This window comes from Eptatretus burgeri, chromosome 10 (assembly GCF_056783735.1).
Source record: "Eptatretus burgeri isolate ZD-2024b chromosome 10, Ebu_testis_v1, whole genome shotgun sequence".
NCBI lineage: Eukaryota > Metazoa > Chordata > Myxini > Myxiniformes > Myxinidae > Eptatretus > Eptatretus burgeri.
In genome coordinates this window covers 43,383,513-43,399,427 of record NC_140970.1, presented here as the reverse complement: position 1 = coordinate 43,399,427, position 15,915 = coordinate 43,383,513, and the positions used below count along the sequence as shown (strand labels likewise).

Below are 15,915 nucleotides of genomic sequence, written 5' to 3'. Positions count from 1 at the left end.
TGCCCGTGACGTCACGCCTCGTGCTCCAACCGACGCCCCGCCCATTCGTAGCCTTTGACCGCCCCTTGATCTCCACCCCATCCGGTCACGTGGCATCTCTCACGATCTTCGCGGATAAAGCGTGCCCGTGACGTCACGCCTCGTGCTCCAACCGACGCCCCGCCCATTCGTAGCCTTTGACCGCCCCTTGATCTCCACCCCACCCGGTCACGTGGCGTCCCTCACGATCTTCTCATCTCACGTCGGCCCATTGTACGAGTTTGTTTTCACTCCTTCAGGGTTGGTAGCTCCCGGAGCTCTTTACGGAGGTCATCGTGGGTTGCAAAAACGACACAGCCGGCCAAGTGTCCCCCTGGCCTAAGTGCGTGCCTTGAGATGCAGCACCCCTAATAGTCCAAAAGTTTATCTCACCTGATTGACCGACAAGACGGCACGTGAACTCGGGAATGTGACCTTGTGACGTCACGTGACACGCCTCTTGATGTGTTTACCTTGTCAAGGTACGGTCCCGTCAATGACCAACGCAAACGCAACGTTGGCAGTCGTTTACACAGTTTACATCAACCCAATGGTTCGAGAAAAACAAATTTAAGGTTAAAACAAACTTATTTTACAAGTAATAGAATCGACGATTAATTAAAAATCATAATAATAATTTTAAATTACAACACAGAACAACAATCGAAGTTTGGAGGTGCGATGCATGCCGGGATATGCTGAAGCCACGCCCCTTCTCCCATTGTGAGTTTTTTATTTTATTTTATTTACTTAATTAATTTATGTAACACCATAATTAAAGAAAAGATCCAGACAAGAATTGGGAAACTATGGACCTGTTAGTTTGACCAGTTGTGGGGAAGGTGTTTGAGACATTAATTAAGGACCAGATGAGGAACTATTTAAACAATTACAAATGAATTAAAGGTCGTCAGCATAGGTTTACCGAAGGTAGTTCCTGTTTATCAAATCTTTTGGAGTTCTATTAAGGAGTGTCTGATTGGGTGGATGAGGGAAAGGCAGTGGACCTAGTATGTCTAGACTTTAAGAAGGCATTTGATAAGGTACCACATCAGACGTTGTTAGCCAAGGTGAGGGTTTGTGGAGTGGCTGGTCAGGTGGCTAATTGGATCGGAAACTGGCTTAGTGATGGGAAGCAAAGAGTGGCTGTGAGTAGGAGGGTGTCTTGATGGGAGGATGTAAGTAGTGGGGTACCTCAGGGATCAGTACTCAGACCATTATTATTCATTATTTACATCAACGATTTGGATAATGGGGTGAAGAGAAAGCTTTCCAAATTTCCAGATTACACAAAGCTTGGAGGCAAGGTGGATATCAGAGGGGGTGGTGATCAGATTCAGGAAAGTATTGATACTTGGATAGATTTGGCAGATGGAATTTAACGTGAGCAAGTGTAAGGTGTTGGGGATGGGGAAGAACAATGAAAATAGAGATTGCAGGTTGCAAGGGGTAATTTTGGAGTGTGTCACACAGGAGAAAGATCTGGGGGTGGTAATAGATACAGGAGTAAGGAGGCAGCACAATGCCAGGCAGGTATTGGTAAAGCAAATAAGGTTTTAGGTTGTATTCGGAGGGGGATCATTTATAAATCAAGAGGTTGTGTTAACATTGTGCAGGAATTTAGTGAGGGCCACATCTCGAATGTTGTGTGCACTTTTGGTCACCACAATTCAGGGAGGACATACTGTAGATGCCATCAAGAGGATTCATCACAGGGCTACGAGATTGATTCCCGGCCTAGCTCGACTCAGCTCTGAGGAGCGGCTGAAGGAGACAGGGCTTTATTCACTAGAAGGGAGGCGGTTATAAGTAGATATGATAGAGATGTTTAAGATAATGAAAGGCACAGATAAAATAAGTGCAGATGAATTATTCAACAGAGTGTACAGTGATAGGACCAGGGTCCATAGCTTGAGAGTAAAGAAGAGGAGAATTAAGACGGTCACAAGGCAGGGGACTTTCACTCAGCGAGTAGTTCATGCATGGAAAGGTCTCCCTGGAGAGGTAGTGGCAGCTGAAACAGTCGATAAGTTTCATTTATATTTAGATAGTTACCAGGAAGTTATGGAGATAGAGAGGTACAGGGATGTTGATATGACTTTTAGGTACACTACCGGTCAAAAGTTTCAGAACACCTCCGTTTTTCCAGTTTTTACTGAAATTTAAGCAGTTTAATATTTCAATGTACTCTGAAATTAAAGCATAGAACAAATAAACAATTGCAGATAAAGAAATCATGGAATCGTTTTGTTGAACAAAATTTAATCTAAATTTTTGACTCATCAAAGTAGCCACCTTTTGCAGATGTAACAGCTGAACATACTCGTGGCATTCATTCAACAATGGAAATCAAATATTGTTCGGAAAGTACTTCCCAACACTGTTGCAGAAGTGCCCACAAATGTGTTGCACTTGTTGGTTGCTTTGTTTTCACCCTTCTGTCCAGTTCATCCCAAACCAGCTCGATGGGGTTTAAGTCTAGAGACTGCGCTGGCTATTCCATGATTTGAAGCCTACCGTCTTGTTCTTTTCTTCTAACGTAGTTCTGACATAGCCTGGAGGTATGTTTTGGGTCATTTTCTTGCTGAAGGATGAACCCCTGACCAACTAGGCGTAGACCAGAGGGTATTGCATGGTGCTGCAAACTGCTGTGATCGCCCTTTTGGTTCAGGGTACCAGTCACTCTGTGCAAGTCGCCGACTCTGGATCCAGTAAAAGAGCCCCAGATCATCACGCTTCCTCCTCCATGTTTGACAGTTGGTGTCACACACTGAGGAACCATCCTTTCGCCCACTCGACGGCGTACAAAAACCCAGCGTGATGAACTGAAGATTTCAAATTTTGATTCATCGGTCCATAAGACCTTCTTCCAGTTTTCACTTGTCCACTGGCAGTGCTTCATGGTCCAGGCAAGCCTCTTTTTCTTATTTTACCATCTTAGCAATGGCTTTCTTACTGCCACTCGACCTGTCAAACCTACAGCTTGAAGTTTCTCTTCACCGTTAAAACTGAGACTTCCTTACTTCGACCAGTGTTAAGCTGTGCTTGAAGCTGCTGTCCTGTGAGCCGCCGATCACGCAAGCTGTTGACTCTCAGAAACTTGTCCTCTGATTGTGTTGTGGCTTTGGGTCTGCCAGACCTCTTCCTGTCAGAGTTTCCTCCAGTTTCCAAGTGCCTTTTGATGGTGTAGGAAACTGTACTCACTGACACCTTGGCTTTCTTTGCAATTTCTCTGAAGGAAAGACCTACACTTTTAAGGGTTATAATGGTCTGTCTGTCTTCCTTTGTTAATTGTCTTTTTCTTGCCATTATGATGGCAATATACTATTTCCTGCAGTGCAATGTTGTCCAAATAATGCTTCAGATGGTGTAGCAACAGTCTGTTCCAACACTGCTTTTATACAGACAAAGGGTTTGTAACTAAACAACAAAAGTTGGGACACCAGCAGGAATTGTTTGCATCAACTTTCAAGGCTTAATTTACTTCCATTGCTGCAGAACAGCTGCAGTTGCTAACCCATTACTTGTTCCCTGAAAAGGGCCTTTTTTAACAACTCTGAAATTTACATTATTTTTCAGTTTTTGGTAAACTAAACTTTTTTTTAACCTCTGGCAGTTTACTGCTTTGCTTTGTACCATTTCAGGTTATTGACTGGACTTGAACTGATGAAATTTCAGGAAAAACTGAAAAATGGGGGTGTTCTAAAACTTTTGACCGGTAGTGTCGTTTGAGCATTGATGGGTGATTGTGTGCATGTTTACGGAGTGCTGTGGGGTCTTGTCAAGGTGGGTTGTATGGTTGATGTGTGTTTTCAACCAAGCCCATGCCCCCTCCCCTGAGGGGAAGAAAAAAAAAAAAACTACAAAAACAAAAAATAAATTTGAAAAACAACAACAATTATTTCATTAATTAAAAACTTTTTTTTTGTATTTTCTTCCTTGGATCTTGTGTTGATAAATTAGTATCGTGCAAGCATGATGGGCCGAATGGCCTCCACCTGTGTTAGATTTCCTTGTATTTCCTTGTTTACTGCAGAGTACTTCAAAAGGATGACTCGATGTAAAACTTGAGGTGTGCTATCTTCTCAAAACCTAAGATTAAATGTGGAACTCGAGGTTGTTTGATTTTGAGGCAGTTACGCGGTTAGAGAGGGTTGGAGGTCTTAAAATGCTTATTTGTGCTCGAGAAGCATCCTTTGGGGACTATTTAAAGGGAGTTCATATTATGGCGCTGTTCAAGGATTTCCTGTTGTGGGAATGCTCAGCAAATCGTGCGATTGAGTAAACTTGCTTTGGCTTGATGGGACGTGAAACGGCTGAAACGTGAGAGTTTTAAAGTGAGAGGAAAACACAGTTAGTGGGGATCCGGAACATGTGATGCCAATGACGTCCTCTTTTATTCCATAAAAAGGCCACCAATTGATCGGCAGTGTTGCTATATTGGGTAAGTAATGGTGCTTACCCAATACAGCATCTGCATCTCGTGTTCGTTCCTGGAACTATTTTGGAGTTGGACAGTGTTGAGATGCACTATGTAGGAATTGATCTCGGGTCCATTAATTATTTTTCCTCGTAAACACAATAGGATTATTATTTGCTGTACTGAGCAGTGATCAGTCTCAACCTTCTTGTCTTGATTGCTTGAGCTCACCCACATTTTTGAAACCCTTTTCCCCAATTTCTCCGTGAAGGTTTGGGAATGGTCCCCCCAATCCAGACAACAGTCTCCTCGCATTAACCTGAGGCGGTCCCTTCGAGTCAGTGCATGGAATGTCTTGCCTCTAAGAGATGATCACCTGTCTGTTACCATCTGAGGTTAAGCATCTGGATATCGGTATTGCAGCACTCTCTGAGGTTCGGGGAACGAATAGTGGTGAGATCATGGCTGGTGGTTAAAAATACGACTGTTTTGGTCGCTCTGATTGTTACCATGCCCAACGAGTTACTGTAGCTGTGTCCAATAAGCTGACTCCAATGATAATTGAGTTAACACCGGTCAATGAGCGTATTATGAGACTGAGAATTCGTCACTCCTAAAGTGTTGTTTCCCTGGTCTCTGTATATGTTCCAACTGAGGCGAGTGATCTCACCATGAAGGACACATTCTACGCCACGCTCGAGTCTGGTTGATCAGTGCCCAAGGCGAGATAATCTTCTAGTCTTGGAGGATTTCAATGCATCGACTGGAACTGATAGGGATGGTTATAAGACATGTGTTGGTCCCCATGGGTCCGGAACTGTGAACCAGAATAGCACTAAGTTCCTTGACTTTGCAAGAAGTTATGGACTTAGGGACTTGATATTCCAATGCTGGTGGTGCTGCAAAGGAAATTGACCATGTGCTTTTTGATGGTCGCTGGAGGATGCTCCATAACTGCAGGGTCTACCAGAGTGCTCCGTTCCTCAATACCGACCACAGGTTTTTTTGTCAAGCAACTCTGATGTTACAGCTTAAATCTGGGAGAATGGTACGATCCCAGCCTCGGCTGGATGTTTGCAAGCTCAAGGATGAGAGGATAGCTGAGGAGTTTGCGAACAGGCTGAGTGGGGATTTGGAGGGTCTGGGTGCTTTGTGGAATGCCTTCAAGACCACTGTTCTTTCTGTTGCCAGTGAATGTCTTGAAACTCACGGTAGGGCGAAGAAGAATTTTGTGTCTCAAGGGACACTGAATACCATTGACTAGAGTTGTAGGGTTAGGCTTATTGGCAGAGCTGTTCGAGGTTCGAAAGGACCGTTTACAAAACCCCCCCATCCACTTTCTCAACAATCCTCTGGAAGAAGTCTTTTCTTTCAAGCTTCTGGGTCTCACTATCTGCCATGACCTTTCCTGGGAAAGTCACATTTCCAACCTTGCCTCAAAAGCCAGTCGCCGACTGGGAATCCTCCGTCGTGCAAAGTCCTTCCTCGGCCCTCTTGAGCTCCTGACCACTTACAAAGCTTTTGTCCGTAGCCTGATGGAGTACTGCTCTCCCCTCTGGGCTGGTGCTCCTGCCTCCCACCTTTCTCGACTTCACGCTGTCGAAACCAGGGCTTTTAAGATCATTGGCATCTCCGGCAATGAAGCTGAGTCTTTGGGCCTCTCACTCAATCACCGCAGGTTGGTCGGTGGTCTTTCTGTCTTCTACCGACTCCTCTCCAGCCTTGCCCCCCGTTGCTCTCTCTGTGATTTGTCCCAACCACATTTCCACAGGTCGCTCAAGGTCCGCCAACAACCCCCTTCTGGTAAAACTACCAAAATCACGAATCACTGCTCATCTTCACTCTTTCATTCCTCTTTTTCCCGCCTTTGGAATAAACTTCCTCACTCTATTCTTTCCCATTCTTCCCTCCAGGCTTTCAAAACAGCTGTTCACCACCACCTCTTATCTTCCCCCATCCAAATCCTCGATCTTTTCTACCCCCGATAATCCACCCAAGCCCACTTCCTTCAATTCTCCTGCTTTCCTCCCTGAAAGTCCCTTTAATGTCCATCTTCCACTCGCCATGTTCCCCGTCCCATCCCCATCCCTCTCCCTTCCACAGTTCACCTGTGTCTGTTCCCCAATGTTTTGTCCCTTCCACTCCCGCCCCTCTTGTCTCATGCCTCCTTGCTGTGAGTTGTGTGTTAGCTCTCATACGAGCCTCGACCAAGGTATACAAAAAAAAAAAAAAAAAAAAAAAAAAAAAAAAAAAAAAAGCTGAGCTGTTCAGCGAGTTGAGGCATAAAACTGAACGTGAGCTGAAGGTGGACAAGGAGGCCTACGTGCAAGGAATCTGAGGGGTTAGAGCATCACCTGTGATCAAGTGATTCTTGTCCTGTTTACAGGGGAATTCTTGCATTGCATTCCTCCAAGACAGTCCCTTGGTGTACAGCAGTTATAGTGGATGGTGGTGGGCTCTTGACGGAGGAGTCCGAAGTGAAGGTTCGCTAGGCCGGTTGCTTTGAGCGGCCGTACTGAGCCAGGATGCCTCCAGCTGTTAAGTTGGACATCACAGGTGTTACTATCCCTATTGCTGACCCTCCAATCAACTGTGAACTGCCTTCGTTTGTGGAAACACAGGCTGTGGTGAACCGTTTAAAATGGGGAAACGCTCCTGGGATCTGTGGCATCCACGCTGAACTTCTCAAGGCTGGTGGAAATGTTTTACTCATGTCATTGCATGCAGTTCTGTGCTCTGCCTGGAAAACAGGCATCATCCCAACTGACTGAAAGAGGGGCCTTGTTGTCCCTCTATGGAAAGGGAAGGATGATCGCCAAGACTGCAACAACTACCGAGGGGTGACGCTGCTCTCAGTGCCGGGCAAGATCTTTGCTCGGATAATTCTTGATAAGATTCGCCACCATCTGCTTGAGCAGCAACGCCCAAAGCAGTCATGCTTTACACCAAAGAGGTCAATGATTTACCATATCATTGCTCTTCGGGTCCTCACCAAACGCAGACGAGAATTTCGGCAGGGGCTGCATGCAGTCCATGTTGATCTCTGCAAAACGTTTGATTTAGTGAATCAGGATGCCCTCTGGAGCATTCTTTGTCTTCGTGGGGGTGCCAGTAGAGGATAAATGGGGTTGCTGAGGCAGCCATTCAAATGAATGGGGGAAAGGGAAAAAAAACTTTCTGACTCGAGCCCAAAATAGGAGACTGATTTCCTCCCCCTCCCATACAAGCAAATGTATAATTGAGACTTACTGATTAAAGTACTTCTTTCCTTTCATATTTTAATTCCATTCAAGAGCAAACCAATGAATATTTGTCCATGTTCTACTTTAGGGAATAAATTAATTTTCCTATTACATTCATCACCATTGAGTATATTCACAAAGATTACTTTGGAACTTAGTTCTTGGTTTATGTTTCTTTGTTGCGCAGAGATGAAATGATAAACTTCTCTCAATGCTCTTGTTTGACCACCTCCTGAGGCACATATCATTTTGAGATTGTAGTAAACTTTTTTTCCATTGTTCAATTGATAATCATCAAAGTTTTCAGTCCATTCAAGGATTTTTTTTTTCTATACATCCTCCAACTTATTTGTAATTAAATTTATCTGCTTATTTGCTTTATCTACTTTCACCCTGGTTATTTCTTCAATAAGACATTTGATATTTCTCACATTCTTTATGTTTTCCATTTAAATACCAAGGCTGATTAATCTCCACTCTTTGGTTTGGTTATTGCTTGGTTCTATCATTTATAAATCAGTAAAAAGATGGCGGTAGCACGTTAAAATCCCCAACCCAATGTCTTAACACTTATACTTATAACCATAAGGGAGACTATTGATTCCATTCTCTAAAATATATCTTTTATCATCAAAAGCTCCTTATGCTTTCTTAGTTATCTCTTCTGTATGTAATTGATGTTTATGACTTCTTATTGTCTTCATTTTTCTGTATTCTTCCTTCTTTAAGGTTAAATCGCTGTAATAATGTTTTTAAAGTTTATTGTTTCCTTGATTATATTTTTCTTTATTCCCTTTAGCTTCTTATCACACCTTTCAATGTTATTATTATTATCAATATACGTAAAAGCATAAGACTTTGCTCTCAATCCTATAAATTCACTCATGACCTTCCCACCCAATTCATCTTTAAACTTACCAATAACCTTTTTATTATTTGATGAAAACAACACATCACCTGACTTATAATTACTTGTATCATATATATCAATATTATCAATCATATCCTCATATACATCACTTGTCTTAATTTCTAATATAAAACTATCTGTGTCCAAATATAACAATGACACATTATCCTTATACTTTGATTTTAAATTATTATAGTAATAGTCATACATTAACGACTTTGACCAGTTAAGAATTGATGTTCCTATAAAAATAGGTTTATCCATTTCAATACTCTCTTTTTTCAAATGAATAGCACAAAAGTTCTCTGAAAACACCTCTGTTCGCTCAAAACTTGGTCTATTAATGAACTTTGAAGCCTGTTTCCAAGATGGAGCAAGTCTTATGTTTTGTTGATTCCTAACATTTTCCATAGTCTTTCCAAATACAGCATTATTCATTAATTTATAAAAGTCCCTCTCAAAATCTGTTTTGGCTTCTTTTCTCCTTTTTGTATTAAAATCAATATACTTTTTTAACCAATGACTTTGTTTAAATTTGAAAATACGATGAATTTTCCTCACTGTCAACCCAGCAGATAAATATTGTCTCAAGTTCCTTTGATGCAAAACATAACTTTCTTTATCATTTAATGTAGTTAGTAGTTTTTCTGGAGATTTACCTTTTATATTGAATGACTGTTGGTAATCACTTAACCATTCTTTTCTTGGACTTTCTTTATCAGGGGCATAAGGTAGGGCTTTATGTTTGTGATGAAGTTCTTCTGGATATTTTAAATCAACCTCAAAATAATATCCAACTTCAGCCTCATCCAATTCTTTTTGAGAAGAGACAACAATATCTTGTAAAACTTTTTCATAATGTTTTTCTTTAACCCATTTAAGTTTTCCATAAGGTAAACATTGAGACATAGCCCACCCATACAAATTGTTAGCATTATAATACATCAGGTAAGAGTTGTCCTCATTCTTATTATAATCAGGAAGATATTTGTTATTTGCTTTAGCATATCTCTTGGAACATACTTGAGATATTCCTCCTCTTTTAGCCTTCTCTTTCATTAAAAGCATATCTATATCACTGATTAATTCCAAATTTTGTTTTGTCATTTTTAACATAGCACTCCAGGCCTAACCCAGGCTGTGTAATAGTGAACGGGATCTAATCCATAAGATTTTTTTATTATGACAGACTGTTCTGAAAGTTTCAAACACATCAGCCAATAACAATACATCAGTTTTAAGATGCAAATCATGATATTCTCCAAGATTCTTTCTATTAAACTTCTCCCAAACCTTTTAGCTTGTGCATAATCTCTATCGGAAATATGAGTTTTATTCAACTTGCCATAGAAACTTTCCCTTGAAGGAAGTTGTGTTTCTTTAAACTTCTCAAATGAATCCATATAGTCATATGGATATATTCCCTTTTGTGATAAGAGATCAATCTCTTCTTGATTTGAGAAATGTGATTTAAGATTCGGTAAGTTTTTAATATTTGATGCTAAGTTAGATAATGGACTTGCCATGAACTTGTATGTGTCAAGAAATCTGATATGGGTTATGGGGGATGTATGAATTGTTTTTGTGAATGAGATGTATTTTTGATCTGATCTAGGAATGGCAGAAATATCTCCAGATGTCTTTGAAAGTTCATTTATAAATAGATGTGTGTCATAGTGAGCGTTGTTGTGAAGAAAGACAGGAATAAAGTTGGGAGGCTTATAATTTAGATTACAACGGGAATGAGCTGGACCTCTGTATTTACCAGTAAGATGACAGTGATCCCTAACCTTGACCTCTCCCTCAATTTTCTCCTCACAAGTATGACAGATGCTGTTCTTTCTAAATTCCTTTTTTCTCTCCCTTTGTTAATGACATTGGTTTATAGGTTTTAACCATTATTTCTCTTAGTCTTATACAGTCTTTTTCCAAACGTCTTACAAACTCCTCTGAGGCATCTTTTCCTCTATAAAGTTCTAACTTGTTGTATTCATCACCAACAGATGATTTGATATAATAACAGAAACCACAAGGAGTATGTTTTTGATATTTATTTGTGTATGATTTATTTGGATTTGGAGAAACAGTATCTATCTTTTCAAGGATACTTTCAAAATCAGCATATATCACAAACGGAAGTTTTATAGATTTGTTAAAATCCTTGAATATGTTTGAACCTGCTTTTGGTAAATTGATTACAGTTTATTTATGATTACTACAATATTTTGAATGTTCATTTCATCGTTCTTTTGTATGAAAGGAGTTAAGATTTCTTACAAGGATACGTTTTACATTTTCTCCTGTATAGTTGTGATTTGGCTAATGTTGATAAATTTTTGATGAAAGCATAATGTGATATTTCCTTTGAAGTAAAGTAGAGAAGGTCAATGTGTTTCATCATTTTTATAGTTGTTTGAAATTTTTAATATCTGAACTTTGTTTGTATCCGTTAATCCATATACATTAACAAATAGATTATTCATTTTCTCAAATTTAGGAATATCTCTCAATGACATTGGAAACTTTAAATCTTAAACATTTAATGTATTCTCATATTTTTTTATAATGTTCAACCCTTTCAGGATTCCATTGTGGAGGATTTAAGTGAGCAATAACAGACTATAGAATACATTTATTATCTTTGTTTTTAATATTAACAACCGCTTTTTAAAGTTTTATCTCTTTTGATAAATCAATATAAGAAGAAGCTTGAAGAGGATCTGATTTTAAGATGTGTATATCTAAAAAGATTATTTTTGTAATCGTAAATCCACGACTTACTACAGTGTTATCAATATCTTGTTCTTGTCTCCAGAGTTCATCGTAAACATCACGTCTTACAAAATCTTGAAATGATGAGCTAAGGTGAGGGTTTGTCTTCATATAGGGAGTAGTTTCATCGCCTTGTCTTACCATATTCAATTTTACTCCCATATAAAACTTAAAAGTTTTCATTTCACCTTATGTGTTTTTAATTATAGCTTCGTTTAACCATATTAACCATATCAGCTTTGTTTAACCATATCAACAGCTTCCATGATTGAAGATGGTCCAGGGTCTTGAAAGCAAAACAATCTTACTTTGATATGCCCTTTAAATGCCCCATCAGTGTTTTCAATGGAGAATTTAGTGGCACCTTCCCTTTCTTCATTGTTCTTGTGTTTACGTGATTGAAGGTGTTTATTATAATATTTTTGAAGCATATCATTATCACATCTATCACAATGTTTTGTTTCTTGGTCAAGTGGAGATATTTGGCTGAAAAGATTGAATGTGTGTTTGTTGGTTTGAAGGTGGTTTTTTATTGTTTCACGAAAAAAATATTTTAACGAAAAAATAAGTGACCACTATATTCGTTATTGGTGTGTGTCTGTGTCTGTTTGTCCCGAGCATAGCTCCTTGGGTTTTGATCCGATCCTGATAAAGTTTTGGTGGGAGGCTCACATCATGATCTAGTTGTGTTTTCCTGAGAATGGGTGTGATGCTCCCATTATGGGCGGAGCCACGCCCAAAAAGTGTTTTTAGGGGGTAGCCAATTTCAATTTGCATCTTCTTCTAGGGGGTTTATCGAATCTGACAGGGGTTTCAGTATTTGGTTAGCCCAATGGCACCTGCATAGCCCCACGGAGCTCAATTTTTCATTTTCATCCCAAGGTCATGAACTTAGAAAATTGCAAATTTGACGTAAAAATCCATCTTCTCCGAGGGGGTTTGTCGAATCTGGCAGGGGTTTCAGTATTTGGTCAGCCCAATGGCACCTGCATAGCCCATGGAGCTCGATTTTTTTTCATTTTCGTCCCAAGGTCAAGGTCACGAACTTAGAAAATTGCGAATTTTGACATAAAAATCCATCTTCTCCGAGGGGGTTTGTCGAATCTGGCAGGGGTTTCGGTATTTGGTTAGCCCAATGGCACCTGCATAGCCCCACGGAGCTCAATTTTTCATTTTCATCCCAAGGTCATGAACTTAGAAAATTGCGAATTTGACGTAAAAATCCATCTTCTCCGAGGGGGTTTGTCGAATCTGGCAGGGGTTTCAGTATTTGGTCAGCCCAATGGCACCTGCATAGCCCATGGAGCTCGATTTTTTTTTTTCATTTTCGTCCCAAGGTCAAGGTCACGAACTTAGAAAATTGCGAATTTTGACATAAAAATCTATCTTCTCCGAGGGGGTTTGTCGAATCTGGCAGGGGTTTCGGTATTTGGTTAGCACAATGGTACCTGCATAGCCCCACGGAGCTCGATTTTTTTTTTTCATTTTCATCCCAAGGTCAAGGTCACAAGGTCACGAACTTAGAAAATTGCGAATTTTGACATAAAAATCATACAACCGCCAAAACTTTGAGAGCTAGGATGAGAATATTTTTATGCGTAATCTTGAGGTCATTCCCCACCTTAAGTCTTGAAACCATTTTGCTCTATCTCGAACACCTTGCCCATGGCGCCCCCCTTCAAGTTTGTTTTTACGCTGATTTCATCATAGTATGGATAATCCGAGGAGTGCGAAATGCCATATAGCCTATATGACGTTATATTGTTCCTGGAATGTTCCAGAGGAAGTTTTGCACCAAAGGTCGTAATCCTTGACCTTTGACCTTTACAGTTCACAAAGGTCAAATTTTCAAAGTTGTGGGACTCGAACCGGGTTTTCGGCCTTCTTCGACGAACTAACTCCAATAAGCTATAGTACGTATCCTGTTTCCTTATTTTAATGTCCACAACATTGTTTTGGGACCTTTAAAGGTTATGCAAAGGTCAAATTTTTAAAGTTGTTGAACGAAACCGGGTTTTCGACATTTTGCAGCTAATAACCTGTCAACCGTACCACATCATGTTGATCATTTTTATAACTTGGTCAAACATTATCACATTGTCTCATCCTTGACTTCTGAAACAATCTACATCGTCAAATACAGCTCGTGAACCATCGTCGTCTTCAGACTTGTAATATTTATATTCCTTTTTTGCAAACATCGCAGTACGTTGTATTCACCATATTTATATAACAAAACTTTGCTTAAAATAAAATTTTCTTGATGAAAATTTCCTTTAATTTATAGGTGAATCTGTACTTAAAAACATTTTATCCTCCAACTTTTTTCACTTAATAAATACAATGTATCAAGACACAAAAGACAAGTTTCAATCAATCTCTTCATTTGTAAAAGATACTGAGAAATTTGTCGAGGATGTAAAATTGAATAAAGATAAATATAATAACTATTGGATAAAAACAATTATGGTGAATAATATGAGTTCTTCAATTTCCTTCAGTGGAAGGGCTTTTAGTATATATGGAATAACATCAATTAAAGTAGCTCTAACAAGTTTCTCCTCTCCTTCTGGCAATATATACAAAACGAGAAAAAGCAATGAAACAAGAAAAAGTATCAAAAAGAAAAACCTTATGGATGAAGCTTTAGAAAGAAAAGATAAGACCATCTGAAATATGCAAGGAGAAATTTGCATTTTTTTCAACAACCCAAAAGATGTAAATCCTGATGAAATAAAGGATGTTAATATATCAGGTGAAATGACATTTCGTTCAATCGTAGTTAAGGCCCATTTTAAAATTACCTTTAGTATAAAAATGTAGAAGTTGAATCTGTTAATGAAAAAAAGTATATAGATATTGATGGTAATATTTTTTCGACTAATGAAATATGTCATTATTCAACTGAAGATTTGGAAGATTATGAAAGTGATGATCGTATCTCTGTTGGAACAGAAGACCGTTATGATACCGAGAGTTTGTGTTCAAACGAAAGTTATGAAAGTAGTTTTATAGATGACTATGAAAGTACCGAAGATGAATTTTAGTTTAACCAAAGTTTTACTTTATAAATATGAATAGTATACTAGATCTTGAGCCCCTTGAATTCCTTGATTCTCCAATGACAAATTTGAGAATTGTCCTGCATGTGATAGAGTGGGATTAAACACAGAGTCAAAAGCCTATAAACAATGTATATTCTGTGATTATCTTCTAATTAATGATAATTAAAAATATTGTTGCGGATTCGCGCCCGCCGGCGTGCTGACGGCCACGTAACTCGAATCGCGGCACGTCGCCCACCGGACGGACAATCCAGTCGTGACCCTCTCGGACTAACGCCGGGAACCAGTCACGGGTGGACCTTTCGGTCTCACCGCGATCGAGCCAATCAGCCCCCGCGTGGGATAGGGTTGCTCGCCAAATTCGACCTACCTAAGTACCCACGCGGAGGGTAGACCGGGCGATCGCACCTCGCCGCAGGTCGACTTCGGACACGGGCCACTTAAGCGACCCGTTCCGTACTATCAGAATAACCGAGCGGTGTTATCGTCGACCTCGACGGTTCGATTAATTATCGGGCGTATTCAGCCCACGACCAACCCTTTCGTGAAGCAAGATGAGGATTCAATGGAGGGAAAAAGACGAAGCGAAGCGGGAGAACAGTTCAACAATAAAGCACATTTATTCTCGGCACACGGGAAGCACACAAATACAATTCCACCAAAAGCACACACAAAAAAGAAACACAATTCCATTTACACAAAAGCAAATATAAAAGTGAAAACACAGTGCAGAGCTAATACCGACTACCGAGCACACGGCAACACTTATACAATTCTACTTCACAGGCCGGCGCCGACAACACATACCCAAAACCAAGGAAAAGAAATACCTCAAGAATGAGGCAGGCCTGAGGCCGAGACCGGGTCGGGCCTACCCGTCTGGTGATGAGACGCGGAGCGCGATGGCCCCGCAACCCGCGGGCCTCGTGGACGGTGTCTGGTAGGGGGTGGGAAGCGGGGCCCCCTTGGTCGCACTATCTCAGCGCGGGGGGAAACAGGAGGGGGTTGCTGATGCTCGTGGTATAGAGGATCTTTATTATCCCTGGTGTGCGTCTCCACCTCGGCCAGGTCGCGCTGCCGGCCTCCCTCGGGCGTGCAGCTCCTGGCACCCGGCCCGAGCCCCCCCTCGTCTGCCTTCGCCGTTGCCGCCTCTCCGCCTCTGGACTTTCCACCCTGGACTCCTCTTTGGGCTCTCCTCGTTGGACTCTCCGATCGACTCTCCCCTTCGCGACTCTCTTCAGCTTCTCCAGCTACTGCAGGCCTCGGGCTCCAGACTTCCACACCCTCTGACTCTTTCTCGATCTGACTCCTTCTCGTTCTCCTGACTGACGAACACCGTCCTTTTATCCCCCCCGTAGCTTCGCCTTTGACCCCCTCCCTTTGACCTTTCACCTCGCTCCCCATTGGCCCGAGAAAAAGTGGGCGTGAAGGCTTTTTGATCCACAAATTTGCATATATCGATCGTTCTGGAGGCGGGGCCAAATCGCC

The 15,915-nt window shown here is 40.9% G+C and overlaps 1 long non-coding RNA gene across 3 annotated transcripts in view; it reads left to right on the top strand.

Moving 5' to 3' along the window:
* The first annotated feature begins 91 nt into the window (after positions 1-91).
* The window catches only part of LOC147018424 (uncharacterized), a 53,525-nt gene continuing 37,701 nt past the window's right edge, over positions 92-15,915 (top strand). The window contains exons 1-2 of one of the 3 annotated variants that reach the window (XR_015062379.1): positions 92-500; positions 11,406-11,455. This is a non-coding gene — a long non-coding RNA (uncharacterized LOC147018424). Of the gene's footprint in view, positions 501-673; positions 742-11,405; positions 11,456-15,915 lie in introns of all 3 variants that reach the window. The other 2 variants (XR_015062377.1, XR_015062378.1) reach the window with 2 other exon arrangements.